Source organism: Gracilinanus agilis, chromosome 1, assembly GCF_016433145.1.
Source record: "Gracilinanus agilis isolate LMUSP501 chromosome 1, AgileGrace, whole genome shotgun sequence".
In the NCBI taxonomy this organism is placed as follows: domain Eukaryota; kingdom Metazoa; phylum Chordata; class Mammalia; order Didelphimorphia; family Didelphidae; genus Gracilinanus; species Gracilinanus agilis.
Window position 1 is genome coordinate 211,159,497 of NC_058130.1, and position 23,002 is coordinate 211,182,498.

Sequence of the window (23,002 nt, forward strand, 5' to 3'; positions counted from 1 at the left end):
ATTTGGTTGCTTCCTTTTGGATACTGTTTCATTTACATCTCTCTATGAATGAGTAAATGGTTGAAATGACCAGATACCCAAAGCTGGACATAATGCTCTTAACTTTTGTTTGTTGTTGCCGTTCAGTCATTTCAATTGTGTCTGACTCTTTTTGATCCCATTTGGTGTTTTCTTGGCAAAGATATTGGGGTGGTTTGCCATTTCCTTTTCCAGCTCATTTTACAGATGAAGAAACTGAGGCAATCAGGATGAAGTGACTTCCAGCATCACCCAGCTGGTAAGTGTCTGAGACCAGATTTGAACTCAGGTCTTCTTCCAGAACCAGCGTTCTATCCACTGTACCACCTAACTCCCCAATGCTCTTAAATACTTCATATGTGTTTGTATTTATTTTTTGCTACTTAGATTTTATATGTACTTAACATATTCCTTCTTAAAATGAAATCTCATTACAAGCAGCTATTATTTCATTCTTCATATCTCCAGCACAGTGCCTGACACCTGGTAGATGCTTAATAAATACAGAGTGATTGATTGGATGAAGTGGTTTTAGTGTAGTAGAATTCTGTGGCAGTATCACCTTCCTTAGCTAAATTCAGATTTTTATCTTTCTTGCTGTCATATTTCATCCTGTTTGACCTTTTGTTTCTACTCAGTAATGGTCATTTGAATCCCAATTCAGTCATCAAAAATACTGACCATTTGATTCAGCTTTCAGTCATCCACAGATTTAATAAGTATCACTTCTCGGTGCAAATTCAAGTCATTGATAAAAATGTTCATCTGTCAAGCCTTTCCTAATGACTTCCAGTTCACAATGATTCCTTCCTCTGTACTACTAGAGTGCTGGTCATCTCTACCATTTGCTTGGCAATTAGCATGTACTGCTCCTTGTAGTCAGCTATCTTTTCATGTTTATACGATGTGACGTGAAAGTAATGAGATGAATTTGTGTGTCTGTTCCATGGAGTCTAGTGTTACTTTGTAGCACATCTCATTTTAAAAATCCTTACTTTCAGTCTTAGAATCAATACTGTATATTGGTTTTAAGGCATAAGAGCAGTAAGGGCTAGGGAAACGGGGGGGGGGGAGTTAAGTGACTTGCCCAGAGTCACACAGCCAGCTAAAATAATTTTTTAAAAAATTAACAATCATTTGTTTTCTCTTTATTGTATTTTAAGTTTCTTTGTACATTCAAGTAATAATTCAGCAACCATTTATGAAATGCCTACTATTTACAAGACACTGTGCTAGGCCCTGGAGGATGTATAAAGATGAATAAAGCACTACCTCTGCTCTCAAAGAGCTTGTCTTGTAGGGGAGAGAAAAATATATAGAGAAGAAAGGTGGGTAAGGACTACTGGAGCAATACCTTTGTTGGCTGCTGTGGGGCATTGTTGTACACCTGTATAGCTCTCAGGTCTGTCACCCAGCCAAAGGAGAAGAAAATCAGAATTCAAAAAGAGATGATAAAGGGAGGTGGAAGAGTTCTGTGAAGGTAGGAAATAGGCTTATAAATTGCACATTGCCTCATTTTTGTGGCCTTCAATATTTCCTTAAGATCATGGGTTCTTCGAGATTCATAAATGTATGGGTTTTTTTTTAATTCTTTTGATAACTGGACTTAATATAATTGATTTCCTTTGCATTCCTATGTATTTTACTTTATGCATTATTCCGAAAATGGATTTATAGTTCTTCTCCAGACTGCCAAAGGGGTCTATTACACACACAAAAAGGTTACGAACCACTGCTTTAGAAAAAGGCCTTTGAGGTTTTTCAATTGCTTGAAAGGTGGTTTGGGGAGTTTATTTTGTTTTTAAAATACTGTTGTGCTATCTGGCAAGTCATAACATGATCCCAGGTCAGGCTATACCACCTGTCAACACATAAGCCTGGAAATTGCCCATAAACATTTCTAGTGCCATGCCAGGCCGGGCCAGCATTGCAATCTGAATGGAGACTTGCCCCCCAAGAGAGGGCTTCACGTGTCAACTTTGGTCTATACAGTGGAGTTTCCCCTTAGACAGAATATAGCATTGTCAAAAGTGTCAAGAAGAATAAGGCTGTGTGTGTGTGTGTGTGTGTGTGTGTGTGTGTGTGTGTGTGTGTGTGTGTGTTTCTTAGGGCTTTGTTTGTTTTTGCATTGAGTGAGATTGGCTCTTCTCCTTTGGTAACAAAAGCCACTTTTTTTCAGGCAGCACCTTGTTTCTCCTCAAGCCTGAAGATCTTGTCTTCTCCCAATTAATCACATATCAGACTTTCTACATTTGATTCCTATTTTACCTCCCTAAACCCCTGCAAAAAATTTTTTTTGTAGCAACAGAGTTATACAACCTGACTACTATTATAAGGACAGGAATTTTTGGTCAGTCATATGTAGTCCTAAAAAGATTACTTAAGAAATAACTGAGGCAGAAAGGATTTACCAGAGGAAAAGGGGAGCAGAATAACAAGACCTATTGGAAGGCTCTCAAAATAGACCAAGTCAGAATAGCTGGCTGGTTCCGTGGATAGAGAGCCAAGCTTGGAGACAGGAGATCCTAAGTTCAAATGTAGCCTCCTAGCTGTGTGACCCTGGGCAAGTCACTTAACCTATTGCCTAGCCCTTACTGGTTTCCTGTCTTAGAACCCATGCATAGTATTGATTTTAAGACAGAAGGGAAGGAGGGAGGGAGAAATGGAGGAAGGAAGGAAGGAAGGAAGGAAGGAAGGAAGGAAGGAAGGAATTTGCCATCAAGAGATATATAAAAAATAATTTATAGCTACTTCATCTTTTCTAGCACTAAACCTTCGTTTTGTAATCTGTCTGAATCTTTTCCTCCACTTATCATTGTAATTATTTAATTGAAAACTCTGGGTTACAAATATTTTGAAAACCTGAAAATTTTTTGTGCTTCTTTCAATTCAACAAAGATTTAATAAATGCCTTCTATATCTAAGGCACTGTACTGGGTGCTAGGGATACAAAGAACAAACAATCAGAACAAAAAACCCTGCTATCTTCCCTCATGGAGTTTACATGGGTGATATATTTTGGACACAGATCAGTAAAAGCAAGGCCATTTGAGAAGAGAGAACAGTAACATGATACAATAAGAAAGATTTTATGTACAAGGTTATACATGGTCTGAGCTGTGAAAAAAGATAAGAATTCTGGGAGAAGTAGGTGAGGAAGATGGATATTTCAAGCATGGGTGAAAGCTTTGCAGAGGCCCAGAGTTGGAAGATGGAATTCTGAGTTGAGGAAATAACTAGTAGCATAGTTTGACTGTAATTAGCAGAAAGGAAGGGAAGAGAGAGGCATTAAGTATGTAATAGTAGATGAGGATCCAGATTATAGGAATATTATTCTCAAGGCAAAAGGGAACCACTAAGTTTTTTAATCTAGAGAAATTATATACTTTTACATTATAGATATTTTGGCAGTTGTCTAGTGTTTGGATGGTGGGGGGGGGGGAAGTCGCTGAAAGCATGAAGACCAAGTGGATTATCAAAGAAAAGAAGAGAGGAACTTAGAGTTAGAGCTAAAAGAGCCCTCTGTTGTGGCAGGCCAAGCAAAAGGTGCCCAAACCAAGATGTTGGCTCTGTGAATGGAGAAGAGACAGAGGCTAGAGATGTTATGGAAAGAAAATAGATAAAACAGGGTAGATCTGTGGATATTGCAGTGGGCATGAAGGAAAGGAAAAGGTCAAGCATGACTTGCAGGTTGTGAATCTAAATAACAGAAGAATGATGGTACCTTTACTAGAAATAAGGAAATTTGGTGACAGTAAGGACAGATGACGTCCAATTCTTTTTTTTTAACCAATTGCATATAATAACACATTTCCACACAAGTCTTCCTAAGATATATGATCGAACTTATTGCTCACTCACTCTCTCTCCCTTCCCTTCCCCCTCCCATTGCTGGAAAGCAATTCAATCTGGGTTATACATGTATTATCAAACAAAACTTATTTCCATATTGTTCATTTTTATAAATGATTAATTTTATAAAACCAAACCCCTCAAACATAAATCCAAATAAGCAATCGAAAAATCATATGCTTTCATCTACATTCTGGTTCTATCACTTCTTTCTCTGGATATGAATAGCATTGTTTGTCATAAGCCCCTCAGATTTGTCCTGAATCATTGTATTGCTTATAATACCTAAAGATGACTTCCATTTTGGACAGTTGAGTTTAAGGTGCTAATAGAATAGCATACAGGAAGAAAAATGTTCATTAGGCATTTGGAGATTTGGGACTAGAGCTCAGAAGAGAGATTATACCTAGATTCACAAGAACCTGAAGTAACTGATGGAATCATCAAAGGGGAAAACATTTTTAAAAAAAGACAGAAGAGGGCTTAGGACATATTCTTAGGGGACACACATGATAAGAGTACAATAGATGACGGACAATTTCCAGCAAAGAAGATTGTTTGGAAATGGTCGGAAAGGGAGGAAAAGATCCAGAAAAAAACAGTAGTGTGATGAGAGCCACGGGAGGACAATGTACTGGGAATGGTATAGTATTCATGGTATCAAAAGCTACCGAAGTCAAGGAGAATGAGGACTTTGATTAGGAAGTTAAGGATTGTTTGTAATCTTGAAGTGATTGTTTTTCATTGAATACATATCTTGAAAGCCAGATTTCAAGAATTTGAGAAGTAAATGGAATGTAGAGAAGTAGAGGCCATATGTGTGATTAATGTTTTCTGCCAAGATGACAGTGGAAAAAAGAAGAATGAAGTCTCTGATTAAGAGAGTAGAGATCAGATGGAGAAAAGGACTATGATTCATTTACTGATTTCTTAAAGAAAAATTAATAGGAGGCCAATAGATGATTGCTATAAGATCTGACTGGTATGGAATGAATCTCAAAAGAGGAGAGGTTTCTGTGTGATGGTTCTGAGGATAAGGAGCATGCCTGCTCCTTCTGGCCCATTATGTCAAGGGACATTGGAGAGAGTGGACAAGGAGGCTGTATTTCCCCAGGGAAACTTCAGTTTTCCATAAAGGAAAGAAGGTAGAAAGAGTATAAGAAGAATAGGATGAAATAAAATATTGTAATATTTGGGGCCCATTCCTCTCTCTGTGATACCATTAGTCTTTATCCTCTGTTAGTCATCAATGCAGAAGTACCCTTAGGAATTTTTCCCTTCATTTAAAGAACTAATCATAATCAGAGGAACACTGGATGTTTATCAAGTGAACCAGCATACCACTTTTCCCTGACTACCTCTCCCCCAAATAGCATTCCTCAGGGAAATACTGGCAAACCAAAATGATGAGAATTCCCACTTCCTGTTTCCAAATAGAGTTTGCAGAGGAGGAGGGGTGAAATAGGCAATAGTTTGACCAACTTCCCCAAGATATCCCTCAGGCCTAGATTGTAACAGTATAGCCAGTGCCTGTCCAAACTCCTTCCATCTCAAGAGAGACTGAAATTTTAATCATTTCATTAATTTTTCAGGAACCATTGTGCAAATTTGTAGCACCATCTGGTATCAATTATGAATATAGGGAAGGGAATTGCTAGCAGTCTCGGGCTGGGAAACTTGTATTTGGAGGCATTTCATGTCAGGTTTCCTAATTGTAAGACATTAGTTCTTTCAAACTCAGCAACTTTCCCCATTATTGTGCGGCCTCAAGATTTTGTTAATCTGCCCTGGCCCAGCAAGAATGATATGTAGAGATTTTGAGCATAGGTTTGAGATTTTGTTTTTCTTTCTTTTTTTTTAAACTTAAATTTATTTATTTAGAAAATTTTTCCATGGTTACATGATTCATGATTTTTCCCATTCCTCTTCCCTCCCCCCTCCCTGAGCTGACAAGCAATTCCACTGGGTTTTACATGTATCATTGTTCAAAACCTATTTCTATATTATTTATATTTACAATAGAGTGATCATTTAACGCCAAAACCCCAGTCATATCCCCATTGAACCATGTGATCGATCATAGTCTTCTGCATTTCTGCTCCCACAGTTCTTTCTCTGCATGTGGATAACATTCTTTCTCCTAGGTCCCTCTGGATTCTCCTGGACCATTGCATTGCTGCTAGTAGAAAAGTCTATTACATTCAATTGTGCCACAATATTTCAGTTTCTTTGTACAATGTTCTGGTTCTGCTCCTTTCACTCTACATCAGTTCATGGAGGTTCTTCCAATTCATATAGAACTCCTTCAGTTCACCATTCCTTTCAGTACAATAGTAATCCATCACCAACATATACTACAATTTGTTCAGCCATTCCCCAATCAATGGACACCCCCACGCTTTCCAGTTTTTTGCCATCACAAAGAGCATGGCTATGAATATTTTTGTACAAGTAGTTTTCCTTATTAAGATCTTGTTTTTCTTATCCATTTTATCTTATTTCTTTTGTTTCTTGTTTTGAATGTGGTGTCCAGGTTGGAGTCAACCCTCCAATTTCCCTAAAGAACTTCTCTCCTTAAATACAGTTGCAGTCCTAGTTCAACCCCTCATCACTGCTCCCCTGGAATGCTTTAGTAGCTTTATTTCTGGTCTGGGCTTCCAACTTCAAGTCTCTTCCCATTTTAACCCATCCTCTAAATAACTGCCAAGGTGATTTTCCTAAAGCATAGGTCTGACCATATCACTACCATTGCCATTGCTCCCTTGCTCGCTGAGCTGCAGAAGTCCCTTGTTCCCTACCGGATCAAATGTCAGTCCTTGAAATATAAAGCCTCTCCTAACCTGATCTTTCCTGCTTTTCCTGTCTACTCATCTTTCATTCTACTTTACTCATCCAATGATCCAGCTACACTGATCTGCTATCAGTTCCTCCAACACAACATTCCATCTGCTGTCTTCACTCCTTTTCACTGGCTGGCCCCCATGCCTCGAATGAACCTCCACTTCTCAGTTTCCCTAGCTTCCTTCACAATTCAGTGCAAAATCATCTTCCACAAGAGATCTTTTTCAGGCTCTGTTCCATGAACCTTCCCTCAGAGGTTCTCTTCCTTCTACTCTGTTTTTTTTTTTGTATGTATTTATATATCCTATTAGAATGTGAGGTCTTTGATGACAGGGATAGAGAGTTACCTTTCTTTGCATACCCAACACTTAGCACACACAGTGTCTGACATCAACTAAAGGCTCAATAAATGCTAGTTGAGGGACATCTAGGTGGCTCAGTGGACAGAGAGCCAGATTTGGAGATGGGAGGTTCTGAGTTCAAATCTTCCCTCAGCCTTATGAGCTGTATGATCCTTATTTAATCACTTAACCCCATTTGCCTAGCCCTGATGACTCTTACCCTGAAGCCAATATTGTATTGATTTTAAGACAGAAGTTAAGGATGTTTTTATGTTTTTGTTTTTTTAATGCTAGTTCACTGACTGTTCCTGCCTTAGATCCTAGAGAAGCCCCCAAAATGGCACTGGAGGGGTTTCTGACTCCTGCCTTGTCGTCAGGTAACTTGTCTACCCTTTGTGCCCAGCGACAAAGCACAGACGACTGGCAGCCTTGTTCCATTACACATTCACTCTAAGAAGAAGTCCTGAAACCTAGCCAAGTTTTTTTTTTCTGCTCTGGTGCCAGCTTCTTCCTTTCTCTGACTCAGGCTATGGGACACATCTCAAACTATTGATGGCAGAAGCAGGTGCTTTCCTTGCCTATTAAAGGATCAGCTGCTGAGGGGCATTTTGACCTCTTCACCTTCAGCCTACCAATAACCAGTGTCCATACACATTTTCAGAAAGCATCTATACAACAGTGAAATCCAGTCTACAAATTACTCAGTCCCACTGCAGCTATCTCTTTCAGTCAAGGGTTTCTTCAGAGAAGTCTAACATGGGAATGGGAATAGAAGCTAGGCATGTTCTGGTGAATCCCAAATTCCCCAGGACCCCATAAACCTTTCTCCATATGGCTTCCTTAGCTCAGACATCTGAGATGGAGAAGAATCATGGATAGATAGTTTAGTGACTCAGACATCATAGAGGCACTGAGATTTGGTTTGGGATTTTGATGGAGGAGCAAACTCCCATTTCAATTTCCTACTATACAGATTTGTTAACCTAGGCTAATCCTGGCAAAGCTTTCTAAGATCCTTTAGAGTGGAAAATGAATGGACTGAGAGTCAAAAGTGATAACCTAAATTCTAGTTCTGGCTCAGCACCAACCACTGAGTGACCTGAACAAGTTAATATTATAACTTGCCTGAATCTTCTTATACAAAGTAAGAAAGTTGGACAAGATCATCTCAAAGGACATTTCTTGGTCCAGCATTTTGATTCTCCTATTGTGTTTATTTTACTCTTTGCACACCAGATGAAGAAACTGCAGTCCTCATTGGGCCACTGGAAATCGTTTCTAGGTGCTCATGTTCCTCTTTTCTCCTTCATTATCCATCTCAGGAAATGTGCAAAAAATGTACCTTTCCCCTCTCACCCCCCCTCCATGGACTTTTCTCCATAAGCCACCAGATGAAATTATATGACCAAAATGTAAGGGAAGGGCCTTAGTGAAATCCACTCTAACCATTTTACTTTATAGAGGAGGAAAGAAAATGAGTGACTTCATTCCTTCAATTTTTCTTCATTCTTTCCTTTTACAGAGGAGGAAAGAAAATGGATGACTTTATTTCTTCATTTTTGACTTTATTCTTTCTGTTTATAGAATAGGAAAGAAAATGGGTGACTTCATTTCTTTGTTTAAAAAAAAAAAACTTACCTTCTGTGTTAGAATCAATAGTGTGCATTGGTTCCAAGGCAGAAAAGTGGTAAGGGCTAGGCAATTGGGTTGCCTGGGATCTTACATTTAGGAAGTTTCTGAGGGCAGAACTCAGGACCTCCTATCTCTGGGCTCTCTACTAAACCATCTACCTGTGTCCTCATTCTACTTCCACTCTCTCTATATATTTGTAAATAAACTTCCAAAAAAGTCATTTTAAACTGAGGTTATTCTTAATTGGGGATTGATAATTGTTCAATCCCCTGATGACCAACCGTTTAATATTCAACCAAAAACTTTCTTTCACCCCTTATATTTATTTTTTAACCCTTGTACTTCGGTGTATTGTCTCATAGGTGGAAGATTGGTAAGGGTGGGCAATGGGGGTCAAGTGACTTGCCCAGGGTCACACAGCTGGGAAGTGGCTGAGGCCGGGTTTGAACCCAGGACCTCCTGTCTCTAGGCCTAGCTCTCAATCCACTGAGCTACCCAGCTGCCCTATATTTTTTTTACTTTTTAGAGAAGGAAAGAAAATGAGTAACTTCATTCCTTCTCTGGTTGTAGGCCCAGCATATTAAGTTCACAAATAGATTTTCATAGGGCTTTTTCTTGTATCTAGTGCAAAAGATTAGGCCTCAAATGGACAGCTCTTCTGCACCCACTGAGACTTCTTAATTTTTCAGTCTTCCTTCACTAGGGGTGCAATCAGTGATACATATCTTCAGTTGACATTGACTTATAATATTCTTACTTTTGTGCTGGTAGACTGAGAATAGAAACCTGTTCTCATCTCACCTAAGGCTAACAGCAGGTGATAGTATTTCCCCCCACCATTACTCCCATATAGCATCCTTAAACAACCACATATACTTGAACAGTCCTGAAATATCTGCCGCGGGATCAAGGCCTGGTGCTGTGTCGCTCTCAGAAGAGAATCCCCCCACTTTCTCAGATCATGTTCCTTCTCCTATGGGAAGTTTCTCTTAATGCTCTTACTTGTGAATATTCCCTCCATCTCAATGTATGTGCCTTTCTATTTACAAAGTTGTTTCCTGCACGTAGAATGTAGCAAGTTTCTCGAATTCAAGAATGGATGTTGCTTTTGTCCTTTTATCGCCAGTGCTTGAACAGTGGTTTGCATTTAATAAATGCCATTGGATTGTGTTGATTGATTCAACCCCTTTATTTTACAGTTGAGGAAACTGAGGGTCAGGTATTAAATGAGCAACCCAAGGTTATACAGTGGCTTTATTATGTGTGAAGCCAGATTCTCCTCACTCTGAATCTAGAATTCTTGTCTCATTGCTCCTTGCTACCAAATGTGAAGAAGGCACAGCAGAGTTCCTGGTGCTCAATATTTAGCCTAGTTTGTTTATTGCATTTTGTCTCTGGCTCTGAGGCTTTTCCTTTGCTTTAATAGTTCAGATTATCCAGAGAAGGGGCAGCTAGATGGCTCAATGGACAGAGAGCCAGACCTAGACACAGAAAGTCCTAGGTTCAAATCTGGCCTCAAATAATTCCTAGTTGTGTGACACTGGACAAGTCACTTAATCCCAATTGCCTAACCTGTACCAGTATTCTGCCTTGGATATCAATTCTTAGACAGAAGATAAAAGTTTTTTAAAAATTATCTAGACAATAGTAAGTACTAGGAATTTTTGTTTATAGTTATATGAAAACATTGATTGTGCTTTGTAACAAATTAGAATTTATAGTTGCTTTTTTTTGTGGTGGCAAAGAATTGGAAATTGAAGGGATGTCCATCAGCTGGGGAGTACCTGAACAAATTGTCATATATGATGATGCTGTAAGAAGTGATGAACAGGATGATTTCAGAAAGACCTACATGAACTGATGCAAATTGAAATAAGCAGAACCAGGAGAACATTATATAAGTGACAGCAATATTGTGAAATGATCAACTGTGATAGATTTAGCTACTGGCAGCAATACGCAATGATCCAGGACAATCCTAAGGGAACTTATGACAAAGGATGCTATCCACCTCTAGAGAAAGAACTGTTGAAGTCAGAATGCAGATCAAAACACATGATTTTTCACTTTAGTTACTTTGTTTTTTCATTTGAGGATTTGGGTTTTATATGATTATTCTCTTCCAAAAATATGTTTTGCATCATAATACATGTATAAAACAGATTGAATTACTCACCAACTCTGAGAATGGGGAGGGAAGAAAGAGAGCGAGACAATTTGGATCATACAATTTCAGAAAATTTATCAGGAAATTGGTTGTCCCATGTAATTAGTAAAATAAAATATCCTTATAACAAAAATAAATAAATTTACCTTTAAAAATAAGTTATTTATCTAGAATCCATTATAGACCCAGTAGAGTGAGAAATACTACAGAGAAAAGAAGATCTGATTCCTTGCCCTCAGGAAACCTAGAATATAGGTATAGGAGTAAGGACCAAAATACATTAAACTGCAAGAAAACAATAGAAAAGGCATATAATCGGTTGTTAAGTGATGGGGGGCATTTGGGTGAAGAAAGGAGGCAGAAACAAAAGCCATTTTATTTCACTACAGATCCTCTGAACAGGAAAAGGAACCAAACAGAGTGCCTTCTTTTCTGACTCTGATTCTTCCCAAGAGGGAGAGACTGTAGAAGAAGGCAGCCATTCCATGTTAAAATGTGTAATGGAGGAGAGGGAAGACAAACATGGTAGGCCATACAGGCTAGATTCAAAGAGAGTGGATTTCAAATGGTTCTGAGAAAGAGTAGGTAAGACCTCATCACATAAAATTCTGCAAGGGAGAATTGGCCAGGAGTGATGGGAAACTCCTAAAAATGAATTTGTGAAGCCCAAAAGGAAACCCAGGGCTACTAAGGAGAAAGAAGGGAAGTTGGCTTAAAGATCTCTTTCAAGATTTGTTCTTATAGAACCTAGGAATGTAAAACCAGTAATAAACTTGGATTTTAATGTTTTATTTTGTTTTTCAATTGAAAAGCATTTATTTTCTCTTCTTCCCAGGGGAAAGGGAACACCTTATAACAAATATGCCCAGCAAAATATAAATAAGAGAAATGAAGGCAAAAAGCATGGTACAGGCCTATGAGAAGAACAGCATTAGTATTGAAATTCAGAATTGACTGAGACTCAAAAAAAAATTGGGACAACTGAAAAGGTTGGACCTTTTTTTTTTTTAAGTTATAGAAAAGAGATCAAAGAAGGGATTTGACAACTAGTGAAGGTGGATAGAATCATAGTAAGAGATAGTGGAAATAAGGCAGAGATACTCAAAGCTTCTCTTTTTTTTCTGCCAACAAGAGTGATCTTTGGTCTAGAAAATAAAGAAAAATGCTTATAAAGAGTTAATATCCAAGATAAAGTAAAAGAACACCTGGCCATGCTTTGTAAAGTCAAGCCCCAAGGTTTAGAGGAGATATAACTGAGAATGCTAAAAGAACTGGCAAATGGGATTACTGAACCCCCCATCGCTGATATTTGAAAAATCAGAGGCCCAAAGGAATCAATAAAGAAACAGATAACCAGTATCTTCAATAAAGCATCAGAATACAAAATAAATCCACAAACTTTATCCACTTATCAATATAGTCATAACAAAATCCAAGAGGAAAAATTTGGAAATCTCATTCAAAATAACTACAAAATGTATAAAAATGTTAAGGAATCAAGCTTTGAAACACTTAAGACTTAGGTATGTACAATTACAAAGCTGTTAAAAAAATAATATCTTAATTAAGATAGTCATTGTTCATAATTGAGTTGAGTACTAGTATAATATCAGTGATGATACTACTGAAATTAATTTGCAGGAGGGCAGCTGGGTGGCTCAGTGGATTGAGAGTCAGGCCTAGAGATGGAAGGTCCTAGGTTCAAATCCGGCCTCAGACACTTCCCAGCTGTGTGACCCTGGGCAAGTCACTTAACCCTCATTGCCTACCATTACCATTCTTCTACCTTAGAACCAATACACAGTATTGATTCTAAGATGGAAGGTCAGGGTTTAAAAAAAAATTAATTTACAGGTTTAGTGCTGTACCATTTGTACCAGCAAGGGTCCACTTGGTAGGACTAAACCAAATATAAAAGCAAGATTGATTTAGAGGAAGAAAAAGACTAGAATTTCAAGTGAAAATTGGGAAGGGTAGTAAAAATGAAGAGAAATTAGCACTTCAAGACCTAAAATTGTACTAGAAGGAAATAATCATCAAAAATACTTTTAGCACAAGGTAGCTAGGTAGCTCAATGGATAGAGACCCAGGCCTGGAAACAAGTTCTGAGTTCAAATGTGGTCTCAGACACTTCCTAGCAGGCAAGTTACTTAACCCCCATTGCCTAGCCCTTACCGCTCTTCTGCCTCGGAACCAGTACTTAGTATTGATTCTAAGACTGAAGGTAAGGATTGAAAAAAAAGTATTTAGCACTAGTAAATAATAATAATAGTGTAGGTCAGTAGAACAGGCTAGATAAGCAAAGAAATGTTAGGTGAAAGATAATTAGCATGAAAAAGAGAAGACTTATGTGGGCTTTCCTCAGGTATTTCAAGAATTCCCACAAGGAAGAGGGATCAGAATTGTTCTTCGCACATGATGGAATTAGGGGCTATAGGTAAAAGCTGCAAAGAGGACAGTTTAGACCTGATTTAAGGAAAAAGCTTCTAAATAAATCAGAACTATGGCAGAGTGGAATCACCTATCTTGGGATAGAATGGATTCTCCTTTGATGAAAGTTTCCAAACCGAAGTTGGATGACCATGTCGGCCATGTTTTATTTATTACTTTTTTAGCTTTTTTTTTTTCTAATAAATTTATTTACAACAATATTTATTTAAGTGACATGATTTCAAATAACATGTTCTCCGCTTGGCTGGTAAAAATAAGCAAACTGATATAGACCCGTGAGCTATGATCCTAAGAGGATATTAACTTACAGAGTACCTCCATGTACGAACGGTGGTGTACCAAGTCCTACAGAAGTAATAAATGTTAATTATCTTGCAACAATAAGGCTTTATATAAATTTAAGTAAGGAGAAGAGTGATAATAATAGCAACAGGATTTACTGATCATTTAGTAGAAATAATTTACTCAGGTAAACTAAGGATGAATCCTGGCTCTATCACTTACTAACTATTTAACCCTGAGGAAGTTTTGCTACTTCTTTGTGTTTCAGATTCCAGATTTGAAAAAATAGAAGTAATATTATTTATACTACTTGTACCACAGGACAATTGAGGAAAAGGCTATGTAAGCCTAAAAATTGGACTGTATGGCAGAGTAAAAAGATATTCATCTTTTTTAGTCAGAAGGCATTGGTTTGATTTATCCCTTTTAGCCATGTTTTAGAGTAGACTAATGTGCCAGGTACAGGTTTTATTAAGTGGCCTGTAAGGGTCCGACCCTGTCTGAGATTCACTTATGGGGTAGCACAGTGCAGTCTACAGAGGTAGTGACTGTTAATAAATGCCATCTTATAGTGCCACCACCACGGTACGCATGAATGTCCTGGAAAATGCTCTCAGAAGTATCCACAATTTGAGGAAAAGTCAGGTTCTCATTATACCATGTTCTAAAGTAATTGTTCAGTTCTTAACTGTGATGACAGAAGCACAGTTACATTGGCAAATTTGAAATTATCAATGATCACAGAGCAGGAAAAATTGTTGTAAACCTCATGGGCAGATTAAACAAGTGTGGTGTAATCAGCTCCAGATTTGACATTCAACTGAAAGATCTGGAAAAGTGGCAGAATAACTGGCTGCTATCCTGTCAGTTTGGGTTCATTGTGCCTACAGCCTCAGCTGGTATCCCGGATCATATGGAAACAAGATGAAAACCCATAGGAGGAAAAATTCTGGGCATCTTTTTCTAAGGGTGTAAAACAAGCATTAAGAAAAATGATCCAATGGAGAGGGAGGAAAAAGAGATCTCTGTAGACTTGAGTAATTGAGATTGTGGGATGTTAGCTAGTTTTCATAACTTATGAAGAGCATTTCAGGTGGAAAGAACAGCATGGACAAAGGGTGTGGAACCAGGAATGACCATGGCTTGTGTGAGGGACAGGGAAGAGATTGGCCTGACTCATCCTTGTGGAGAGTCTCATGTTGGATAGTAGCAGGGTATATGTTAGGTTAGGTCAGATTATGGAAAATGGTAGGCCTTGAAAAAAGGAAACTTAATGAGAGTATCTTCCATCCTCATTAACCATAAAAAGAATAAATATCTGATGTGTGGCATTGCCCATATGCAGGTGACATGGCACTATTTTACTGCAGTGGCAGCGTGGGCCATCACATAGAGATTTGCATGGTGGTGGTTAAATTTGGCTCGAGGGGAAAAACAGAATGAACAGCAAACTTCTGGTGACTTATTTTATTTTTTTTGTCTTCAAAAATGATTTTTCAGACAGGAAGGGGGTTGAAGGCAGGGTTAGAAATAGCTGTATGCCTGTTTCCAGTTGAGCAGGTTTTGCAGATGTGCACTGGGATAATTGAAGGTTTGCTGCTCAGCCCTACATAGCTTTGCTGGAGGAGAAAACATGGTCTGCCTGTCCCAGCTATGGACAAAATCTTTTGTTGCTAGCGTGGGAGGAAAAAGCTACCTGGCTCTAGGCACTGCCATTTGTGGAGGGGGGGGGAGGGGGACTGAAGGCAAGAAATACTGCTTCCAGATTATCCCAGAGGGGCAGCATTTATGTTGTGAGGTTGGCACGTGGCCCTTTCCCACCCCCATGCCCTCCTCTCATGAGGAAAAAAAAAAGATCCCCAAGCTATTAGAACTTTGGGAAGGTTTTTCATCTAGTTCTTGAAACCTGTTGTTGAACTGTGCAGGTGGAAAAAGATTTTGCAGAAATGCTATGTGGGCAAGTATATATTCATAGCTCTTGTTTTCTTTTTGGCATTTACATGGCATCTCTCACTGTACTTTTACCATCTCATGAGTACTTTCTCCCCACTCCTTTCTTTCATCCTCATAACATTCCAGAGAAAGAGAACATTTGATTCCAAGAATGAGATTTTAAGGTTCGGAGAAGAAATAGTCACAAGCAAATATGTCACTGATCTGGGATGGGAGCTTTGAATTTTGGATTCTCTGAGTAATGCAGTAGACTTTGGTGTAGCTTCCTTTCCCAAGCCTCCATAAGACCCTTCTTATTCTTAACCGTACTTCCTTTTGATCTAATAAGAATAAATGCATCAGTCAGAAGCAACTCAGTGGGCCTTGGAGAAGAATTCAAAGTAGTGACTTGCCTCATCAGAATTCCCCAGCGAGCTGAGAAAACAGTAGCTACCTCAGTAGCCACAGTGACTTAGAGGCAAGGCTGCAGAGTCTCAAGGCCCAGCCAACCATGCATTCCTATAATTCTTCTGTTTTCCAAGTGAGCAGGGATTTTGAACTGCCAGAGCTATGAGTCCAACCCTTCAAAGTGTTCTGCATCAGGGCACCTGGAGTTCCCGGAAAGCTTCCGCTGGACTAACCTGTGTTCTTGGGGGATGGGAGGTGAGCTGGGAGTGGCAGTGTTCAGGGATAGGTACAATTTTAGCCATAAACTCATTTTTTAATTAATCCATATAGCCACTTCTTTTTTTTTCTTTCTCTCTTTTTTTTTTTCTCTTCAGAATGTCAAAGTAGTTTCCGACTGGGCATCATTATGTCACCTTTACAGTGAAAAGCATCTGTCTGGGGGTGGGAAACCAGCAGAGGTCCTACCTTGCAATTTGAGAGCCAAATATATAGCATATATGCCAAAGAAAAATAGAGATCAGTTAAGGAGTCTGGCTATATAAAAGACATTTAAAAGGGTTTTTTAAAAATGTGACTAAAAAACCCTCAAAGGGTCCAAACACTTATAATGTTGCCTTTCAAGTTAATTTCAGCTTCCTTAAGGAAAGAAGAGACCTCAAGAGGTAGCTGTATGAATATACATATATGCATATGTATATATATGTATACATACATATATATGGATAGATAAAGGAAGAAAGAGAGAGAGATACAGAGAGAGAGAGAGGAAGGAAGGAAGGAAGACCAATTTAGAAAGCCAAAGGAAAAGAAATGGAGTTGGGGGTGGGAAGGAAATGAAAATTTGAAAAATGAAACTGCTGAAAAGGACAAAGGATCTGACTCAGCATCTTGGTTAGTGAACTGTATCTTTATTCATGCTTCCAAGCTTGTTTTATTCTAGTTGGCTGGAATACAGCTCCTAGCTCCTCAAATAGGGGGTTGGGCAAGACCCCAAATATTTTGGTTAACAGTATTCTCAGTAAGATAATGGCTAATACCATGTACCCTCACCCTCATCAAAGCAAAAAAAAAAAAAAAAAGAACATCTGTATTTTCAATTCAGATGAATTACCAAATAACTCACAGTAGAATTGCTTTAAAAAATAGGCATTCCTAATCCTTTCAAAATGTGATTTGCTTGTGGAAAACTCAATATACAACCAGTTTTTTTTATGACCATAAAAACATCTTTCAGCGTAGAATTAGCTATGAATCCAACCCTCTAGTTTCTCTAGTAAGAGCTTAATAAATGTTTGTTGACTGACTGATCAAAGGGTTCTAATCTTTTTGCCTATAAGATGTTCATTAGCATAGATCAAAAGGGTAGCATTGTCATATATATCTAGTCAATAGATTTATCGTGCAAAGAATTATGAGGGCTAAAACAAACATAAGAATGGATTCCTGCCCTTAAGGATCTTACAGCCCAGTTACAGAGACAGGACACAAGCATGTATTTGTTGTTGTTCAATTGTTTCCAACTCTTCATGACCCCATTTGGTGTTTTTTGACAAAGATACCGAAGTGCTTTGCCATTTCCTTCTCCAGCTCATTTGACAGATGAGGAAACTGAGGCAAACCGGGTTAAGAGATTTGCCCAAAGTCACACAGCCAATAATTGTCTGAGGTCAGATTTGAACCCCCACCAAAATGAGTCTTCCTAACTTCAGAGCCAGTGTTCTTCTACCCACTGTGCCATCTAACTGCCCCTATAAAAATTTAACAATAGAACAAGAATGAAATTAGTGAGTATAGATTATAAATACTATGTGTTAAAAGAAAGGCAAAATTACTGTGGACAAAGTTTTAAAAGGTTTAAAGGACAAGGTGAAGCCTGACCTGGGCCTGAATACAGAGCAGAATTTGACTAAGTAGAGAGGAAGGGCTGGTACCACATTTTTGAGAATAAATTAATTCTATCTACATGTCAATTTCATCACTAAAATATCTCAGAATTTTAACATTTATATTTCTTTTAGGTAACTCTTGATTTTTCCAAAAAGCAACAGTGTGGTAGGATGAAAAGAGTGTTGTGACTTTGAGAGAGTCAAGATCTGGATTTGAATCCTGCTTCAAACATGAATTAGCTAGGTGATCCTGAACAACAAAAAAAACAAATTCTTTTGAGAATCTGTTTCCTCATCTGTAAAATGAAAGTAATAAGATTTGAAGTATATAACTAGCATATAGTTATACTATAAGCTTGGCTTTTTCATAGTTTTGATAAGTATATATAAAGATAATTGCTTTCCTTTATAATGTTATGTATTTCATTTTATGCATTATGGAAAGGGTTCCATGACAAAAAAGGTTGAGAACTCTTGCTTTAATTCCTGAATTCCCACCAGCACTATTCCTTCTCTCTGTTTCTGTCTTCTTTTGTCTTTCTCTCTGTCATTATGTGTCTCTCATATACACACACACATACATAGACAGACACAGAGAACTGTTAATGTGCTTTCCTCTGCCTTTCTAATTTCTTATTTTCATTTTCAGCGTTTTCAAACCTTTAGCCCTTATCTTAAAGAACTGGCCCCACCTATCAGCTCCATGTGGGGTCCCATCTAGGAATATGGGAAGATCCCTTCAACAACACTGGAGGTCAGAAGGCTTTTTCATGGACACATAATATATTTTCCCAGTAGTCTGTGGGATCACTTCAATTTTAAGCCCTTTTTTAGATGGTAAAGGATAGTAGTCATAACCTATACTCCTGGAAAATTTACTTCAAGGACTAGAATATTGGAAAATTATCAGGCCTATGCCACTGGAGATCATCCTACCCTGAAGCAAGTCTTTGAGAATATGGGTTGTTAGGATTTTGGATGAGGGTGAGATATAAAAGGAATTCAAATTACAGTGGCCAATTAGAGGGGGGGAAAGATGTCATTTTTTTAAACTGGCTTCTTGGCTTGAATTAGTGGGTGGGTAGGGTGGGAGTAAAGTTCATTGTCAATATCCCATTTCTTTATAGACAGCTATAAAGTTATTCCAAGATATTTATTAATAATTTCTTAAATCTGTGTAGTCCTTTCTGGTCTGCATACTTTATATACATTTTCTCATTTGATCTTCACAAGAATCCTTTCAGTTATAGACTTCAACTTTTATTACTTCCATTTTACAGATGAAGAAATCAATTCTCAAAATGATTCATGTTTTTATCCATGATCCCTTAGCTTGTTCATGTGTGAAACAGGATGGAAATCCAGATCTTGACTCTCTCAAAGTCATGATACTCTTTTCATCATACTAAACTGCTGCTCTTTGTAAAAAGCAAGTTTCCTAAATGAAATGTTGATTAACCTCCTAATTCTTTATATCTATTTAATTTCTTCTAATGTTCTTCTCATTTTAGTTTAATTGATTTAGTGTTGAAGAAGTATCATCTCATAGAGCCACATTCAGAAGAACTATAAGAGACCTTAGAAACCATCTTCACTTCATAGATAAGAAAACTGTGGTCCATACAGGAGAATGACTACTCAGAATACATAGATAATGGCAAAGCTTTAAGTGAGACCTAGATTGCCCGATGCTCAGTTCTGTCAAGTCAATAGCTAAATCAATAGCCAAATCAATAGAGCTTATCCAAGCCCCAACTTGAAGACAGAAGAATTAATATCATTATTGCCACACACTCTCCTGGGGAAAGATGGTCCTAGTTTCATTATTAACAATTAAAAATGTATAGTGGAGCTCTGCCTAAATGGTTGTTTTTTGTGGTTTTTTTTTGTTGTTTTTTTTTTAACCCTGAACTTCTGTCTTAGAACCAATACTATGTATTTGTTCCAAGGCAGAAGATCTGTAAGGGCTAGGCAATGGAGGTTAAGTGACTTGCCCAGGGTCACACAGCTAAGATTTGAAATCTGCTTCAGATTTGAACCAAGGATCTCCTATCTCCAGGCCTGATCTAGCTCTCCCTCCACTTAAGTATTCTTGAATATAGGACTGTATCTCTCAGCTTCCCTGGCCATACCAACATCCATTAACAGCAAAAGCACATCACACTTAGCTCCACTCCCTCCTCCATCCATAGCCATCATCTCCTTTTCCCTGACTTCCCATCAGACATAAGCTGTGGCAATTATGCCACACTTTGTGCATAGCACCTCCTACTTCCATTTCACAAATATTTCTTGAACACCTTCCATTTGTGAGGCACCCAACTAGGCCCTGAAAATACAGAGATGAAAAATTAAATCCATTTGTGACTTTATGCCCTTAAGTATCTCAGTATCTAATCGGGGAAATGGAGCAAGCAGACAAGTAAATAGAACGCAAAGTAGAATGTACCATTGCAAAGGAAAGGTCCCAAGGATACACCAATAGAATCTTACAACTATGAGTAAAATTTTAAGTAAGAGAGCATGGGGATGGGAGGAGGAATCAGATGTCCAAATGGAAGGATGATTCTTGGGCAGGGAAAGAGGAGACTTTAAACAGACGACGACGACGACGACGACAACGATGATGATGATGATGATGATGATGATGATGATGATGATGATGATGATGGAATTTCACAAACACACATGGCATTGCCTGAATGAAGGTACAGATCCAAATTAGAGAAGAGTACGAATAAACCTCTTGACACAGAACTTTCTTATTGCCAGTATATAAGTTAAGATATTCCCAAAGAGCCAGTAGCTACTGTCATACAATGGAAAATGCTGGGCTCCGCATCACAGGGTTCAAAGCTTTGCTGTGACTCTTACTCCTTGTGCATCCAGGGCTGAGTCTCCCAATTCCCTTCTGTCTTTCAATCTGGGACTCTCTGATCATCTTTTTATTTTGCTTTGTTTTATTGATGTATTTTGTTTTTACATTACAAGGGTTTATAGGTTACCTCCACTCCATGAGAGGTCTCTATAGCAAAACACTAACTAAAACGAAGACTCTAGTGACCACATCCGAGAATGCATGCAGCATTCCACATCTGTAGCACCCCCACTCTATTTTTAAAATGTTTTTTTTATTATCAAATATCTCTTCCTCCTACCTCCCACACCATTTGAAAGAAAGAGAAAAGAACACATTCCTCTGAACAAATATGCAGAGTCAAGCACAACAAATTTCCTCTTCTCTGCTCTTCTTAGCAGGATATACATTGCTCCTCAATCAGCTCCACCTACCTTCTTCTAGTTGTGTTAATGTCAGGCTTCTACAGGGATTCTTATTCCTTTCCTTACCTCCTGACCTTGGAGCTTCCTCCTCTGGGGAAATCATGAGACTGGTTCTTGGATCAACCGCTGCTAATTGTATGACTTTGCCTACTTGTTACATATATTAATATATAATATGCATGTATATGTAATATGTAGTATGTGTGTGATTTTATATATATATACATATATATATGATCATACACACAGTAATTTTCTTATTCTGGATACCTAATATTAAGACCAAATTAAGGGCAACTAGGAGCCTCAGTGGATAGAGAGCCAGGCCTGGATTCAAATGTGGCCCCAGATACTTCCTTTGTGATCCCAAGCAAGTCACTTGACCCTAATTACCTAGCCCCTACTACTCTTCTGCCTTGGAACCAATACTTAGTATCTATTTTAAGGGTGTAAAAAAAAGAAATAAAATCTTCCCAATTGACATATAACATGTCAGGCTATTAGTATGTATTTCCTTAGACTAAAAAGACTGAGTGGATTACTCAGTAGGACCCTCCAGACTTCTACACTTTCCTGAAACCTGGTTTTAGGACAACCAGTTAGAGAATGAGGTACACTAACTCATGGCAATCTTTTTGCATCTAGTAAATGATCCAGTGAACAAACACTGAGGTGAGTGTTGAGGTTTTCATTTAAGAAATGTTTTTTCTCCCTTTAGCACGTTTCATCCCTTTTGCATCCCTGTTCCCTGATCGACATGTAATCTTCTTCATTACTGTGTGGCCATAATCTCCTCTTTCTTGTCTACACAGCCAGACAGGAGAGAACTAGCGGCCAATTTGTGCCCAGAATAAAGGTTCTGACCCTCTTGGGGTTTTTTTTGGCTCCAATTGGCTTCTCTGCAGTGAAGGAAATAGGCCAGAAATTATGAAAGAAGCTGGAAAGGAATTTAAGACCCAAAATTGCCTGCCTAGATGAGTTTGTTTGATTTCTTTGTATGCTCTTTATGATCATGGAAGTCAGCAAGCACAGGAAAAAGGGGCCCACTAAACCCACTAGGGACATGTTGGTTGGAGAAGGGCAGGCAATTTTGAAGTTGACTCCCCACCATCCTTTAAAGACCAATTACAAATACAGCCCTTGAACATGACTTTCAGTGGCTTTGCAAAGGGCAAAATAGTTAAGACAGGATAGAATACTGCTTTAAGCAAAGTCTTTTGGAGACTGGAGATGAAGAATTCATTTAGACATTTATTCATTCAATCAAACGTGTTTTAAGCATTTACTATTTGCAGAGAATTCTGAAGTACTGTGGAGAATACAGCCATCCAGCCCCTGACACTCAGGAACTTATCGTTTTTTAGGAAACATAATACAAATATAGAAATAACTACAAAACAAAATGAATTTAATAAGAAAGGTGCAGTTGTGGTGAAGGGGCAGAAGAATGGAATTTATTCACATGTCTGGTGGGGAGGAAGTGAGGGGTTCGTGACAGGAGGGTTGTAGCCTGACCAAAAAGGCATAAATGTGGGCATTTGAAGGATACATAGGACTTCAACAAGCATAAAGAAGGCATTCCGAAAATGAGACTAACATGAACAGATTGGGAAAACCTAGGACCTGCTTAGGAACTGGTGAACAATCCAGGTCAGCTTTAGAATTTAAGTTGGATTTCTTTCTGTAAAGATTCATTAAATCTTTTCTCTCTCCTCAGGGCCTCAAGACTCATACCATCCTTCTGGCCCATCCTTCCAACTTTGCCCCACAGCCAACTCTGTATGGAGAAAGCAGCTTTTCTCCCCAATTCCTTAGCCCCTCCTAACATCTGCCTTTTAGATTCTCTCTCTCCCTTTGCTCTGTTTTTCCTTCTGTCTGCATTAGTATGTCCCCTGCAGGCCCCACATGTC

General features: G+C 38.4%; 1 protein-coding gene and 1 pseudogene across 1 annotated transcript in view; both read left to right on the plus strand.

The window, feature by feature from the left end:
- MAD1L1 (mitotic arrest deficient 1 like 1) overlaps positions 1-23,002 on the plus strand; it is a 941,076-nt gene that overhangs the window by 731,507 nt on the left and 186,567 nt on the right. The window lies entirely within an intron of this gene.
- LOC123234037 lies at positions 14,176-14,551 on the plus strand (annotated as a pseudogene).